Below are 4710 nucleotides of genomic sequence, written 5' to 3'. Positions count from 1 at the left end.
ATTTGGCAACTACCCATTTATTTCATTTTTTAATTTTCTGTCTTTCCTCAGTAGATAGAGGATAATTTAAATCTTATGTTTTAATTGCTGTATTCCTATACGAGGACAGAGTTAAAGTAGCTAGTCTGTGATCCATTCATTCCCTCTATTTTCCAGAGAAAGTGAGCTCCTTTTAATTGAAATTTTAGATAAATAGACTAACGATATTTGCTATAAGCAAGAAATTATCTATCGAATACTTTTTCTAAGATGCCTTTGCTCCAGGATTCCTTACATCAAATCAATATAAAATCCTATGAGACATGATTCTTTGAAGAATGTTATGAAAAAGAAACAAGATTTGAGGTATAAATGGACATTTCTCATCATTTAAATGCTCACTACAATGTGAAAAATTACATAAACCTCACATAAAAAAAAACTGATTTATTCATCTGAGCCAGATATGTATGCCCTATGCAAGAAAAGGGTCTGGAGAATGCTAGAGACCTTAGGAGACCCTAGACAGGTCTCAGAGGTCTCTCTCTGCTTCATGAGAGTCTTTTAGTTGTCTATATTCTTGAAATTGTTAATAAAGATTGAAACTGGCTGAGCTTATGCAATGTGAATATAATTCAACAATTCCATGTTATGTGTTATCACCAAACACTTTAAACAGTGCCTGAAATATTATAATTTATGAATATTAGATGTATGAATAAATAACTATATTGTCCTCACAGTGCTCTCATGAAAATATTGAGTTTTTTTATTTTAATATCATTAGGTAATCACTTTTATTTAAAATGATAAATATTGTAGATGTAGGCTATTTTTTTAAAAAAACAAGAGGGAACAGAGCTCTTTCTTTTTATAGAGATTTACTATTGTTTTTTGTTCCAATTTCATTTAGTTCTGCTCTGTTGCTGTCATTTGTTTCCTTCTGCTGGGTTTTAGTTTGGATTGTTCTTGTTTCTCCACTTCTGTGATGTGTGACCTTAGATTGTCTATTTGTGCTCTTTCAGACTTTTTGATGTAGGCATTTAATGCTATAAACTTTCCTCTTAGCACCACTTTTACTGTATTCCAGAAATGTTGATAGGTTGTGTCACTATTATTGTTCAGTTCAAAGCATTTTTAAGTTTCTATCTTGATTTCATTGTTGACCCAAAAATCAGTCAGGAGCAGGTTATTTAATTTCCATGTATTTGCATGGTTTTGAGTGTGCCTTTTGGAGTTGATTTCCAATTTTATTCCACTGTGGTCTGAGACAATACTCAATTGTTTCTTTGTTGACTTTCTGTCTTGAAAACCTGTCTAGTGCTCTCAGTGGAGTATTAAAGTCCCCAACTATTATTGTGTTGCTGTCTATCTCATTTCTTAATTCTGGTAGTCATTGTTTCATAAATTTGGAAGCTTCAGTGTTAGGTGCATATATATTTAGAATTGTGATATTTTCCTATTGGATTACTCCTTTTTATTATTATATAATGTCCCTCTTTGTCTTTTTTTAGCTACCATTGTTTTAAAATTTGGTTTGTCTAGTATAAGAATACCTACTCCTGCTCACTTTTGGTGTTCATTTTCATGGAACATCTTTTCCACTCCTTTACCTTATGTGTATGTGAGTCCTTATACATTACGTGAGTCTCCTGAAGATAGCAGACACTTGATTGGTGAATTCTTATCGATTCTGCCATTTTATATCTTTTAACAGGAGGATTTAGACCACTTACAGTCAATGTTAGTATTGATATATGAGGTGCTATTCTATTCACTGTGCTATTTGTTACCTGAATACTTTGTGGGGTTTTTTTCTCCATTATGTTATTGTTATGGATGTGAGATTTTAAGGAGATTCTATTTTGTTGTATTTCAAAGATTTGTTTCAAGATTCAGAGATCCTTTTAGCTGTTCTTGTAGTGCTGGCTTGGTAGTGGTGAATTCTCTCAGCATTTGTTTGTCTGTATACAAAATTTATGGTGGATAATTGTTTTGTTTAAGGAGGCTAAAAACAGAACCCAAATCTGCTCTAGCTTGTAGTATTTTTGCTGAGAAATCTGCAGTTAATCGGATAGGTTTTCCTTTATAGATTATCTGATGCTTTTGTCTCCCAGCTCTTAAGATTCTTTCCTTCATCTTGACTTTAGATAACCTGATGAGTATGTACCTAGGTGATGATCTTTTATGATAAGTTTCCCAGGTGTCCTTTATGCTTCTTGCATTTGAATGTCCAGATCTTTAGCAAGGCTGGGAAAGTTTTCATCAATTATTCCCTCAAGTATATTTTCCAAACTTTTAGGTTTCTCTTCTTCCTCTGGAACACCAATTATTCTTAGGTTTGGATGTTTAACATAGTCCCAAACTTCTTGGAGGCTTTGTTCATTTTTAAAATTACTTTATCTTTGATAGATTGGGTTGATCTGAAAACCTTGTCTTCAAGTTTTGAATTTTTTTCTTCGGCTTGTTTGACTCCATTGTCGAGATTTAAAAGTGCATTTTGCATTTCTCTGTGCCCTTGATTTCCAGAAGTTGAGATTTTAAAAAAATTATCCTATATTTCACCGAATAACTTTTCTTCCATATCCCGAATCATATTTTTAATTTATTTAAGTTGGGCTTCACCTTTCCCTGGTGCCTTCTTGATTAGCTTAATAATCTACCTGAATTCTTTTTTTGGCAATTCAGAGATTTGTTCTTGTCTTGGACCCATTGCTGAAGAGCTGGTATGATCTTTTGGGGGTGCTAAGGAACCGTGTTTTGTCATATTACCAGAATTGTTTTTCTGTTTACCTCTCATTTGGGTAGACCATGTCAGAGGGAATATCTGGTATTCAAGGGCTGCTGTTCAGGTTCTTTTTCCCCATGGGGTGCTCCCTTGATGTGGTGTTCTCCCACTTCCCCTAGAAATGGGGCTTCCTGAGACCTGAACTGCAGTAATTGTTTTTGTTCTTCTGGGTCTAATCCCCCAATGCAACTACAAGTACTCCACTACTGGGGAATGTCTGCAAAGAGTCCTGTGATGTAATCCGTCTGCAGCAGGGGAATGAAGTAGACTCTCTGAGGGTCTTGGTTGTGTTTTTGTTTAGTGTACTGTTTTTGTGTTGGTTGGTCTCCAGTCAGGAGGTGGCACTTTCAAGAGTGCATCAGCTGTGGTCCTATTGGGAGTATGCAAACTTGCCCTAGGGACACCTGGTTAAGCATTTAGGATTCTCATGTGGTTGGCTGGGCCATAGAGCTCCCAAGATATTATGTCCTTTGTCTTTGGCTACCAAGGTGTGTAGAGAAAGACCACCAGGTGGGGTCAAGGACTGGTGTGTCTGAGCTCAGCCATTCTTGGGTCAGCGTTGCTGTGGCTGCTGTGGGGAATGGGGGTATGGTTCCCTATCCAATGGAATGATATTCTAATGGGGATTATGGCTACTTCTGCTGAGTCATACAGTTTGCCAGGGAAGTGGGGGAAACAGCAGTCATTGGCCTCACCCCATTCCCATACAGCTGGCAGTCCTAAGGAGAGGTCTCACTCCCACTGCGCCCCTTAAACAGTACCCAGACAATTTCCAGGCAGCTGGTGACCAGGACTGAGAACTTGCCCAAGACCACAACCCTTGCTGTTGAGAGACCAAGAGAACTCACAGTTTTTCATGTCTTTAGGAGCCTGCAGTGGTGATCCAGTTCCTTCAAAGGGTCTGTGGATTTATCTTCTTTTTCACATAGATTTACTAAATAGGGCAAGAGAAGTGATATTGTGTAGCTAATATTTATTAAAGTTCTTGGGTAAATTAATCCCTTGTGATAAACATACATTAAAATTTTGAGCCAATAAAAGTGTCTTCTTTTAATAAATGCTCTGCTTTGTCAATAAGTTTTTGTTTAATCTTCCTCTCAAGTATACATGTCAATAACCTTTGGAAATACTTAAATAAATATTTCAGTATTTTTGGAATGTCCATTGTCTTTCCTAGCAAGTAGACTTATATGGGAATTGAAATTTATGATGAAATATTAGAGAAAGTACACAGTTAATGTAAAATTAGGATATTGGTTATGTAAATATTTGACAATTTAGTGCTCTAATCCATAGTTAGCTGAGTTGTCTTTCAAGACTTGTACAAAAGAGTTCCATTTTTTAAAAATTCTTAATTATCTGAAAATTCAATTTGATAGCAAACTTTCTTAATTAGGTTTTAATGAAGAATGTGAAACATATCTTTTTACTCACCATTTATTATTCAGTGCTTCTTTTTGCATTACTCCAGCCTTGAACTTGAACCCATATGAGTCATTGTTTTTTGAAATTTTGTCCATTCTGTTTTAAATTCATATTGAAGTTTCCTTGTCTATCACATTACTAAAATAATATCAGTTCTTTCCAATGGCACAGTTGAAGGAATATTTTAACAGCACCATTGCTACAAATTGCATATTAAGGAAAAATTTGTGTTTATTAACTTTCATGCTGAAAAAAAGCAGAGAATAGGCAAGAACAATGAATACATTTGTCCATTGCAGCCTCTCAATTTTGTTATATCTTTTAAGACTTTTGAGGAAAGTTGTGTGACTGAATATGTCTAACAATAGATATCTTGGACTGAACACGTATTTAAAAAATAAGAGTTTTCTAGGAAGATGACTACACTTTAAAAATTTTAGCTTTATGCATGATATGGTGTATGCTAAGCCTTTACCATGAAAGAATATCACAAACAGCTAAGTGTTTGCCATTTCTGA

Source organism: Mandrillus leucophaeus, unplaced genomic scaffold, assembly GCF_000951045.1.
Source record: "Mandrillus leucophaeus isolate KB7577 unplaced genomic scaffold, Mleu.le_1.0 Scaffold181, whole genome shotgun sequence".
Classification (NCBI taxonomy): domain Eukaryota; kingdom Metazoa; phylum Chordata; class Mammalia; order Primates; family Cercopithecidae; genus Mandrillus; species Mandrillus leucophaeus.
Note: the sequence above shows the minus strand (reverse complement) of the source record.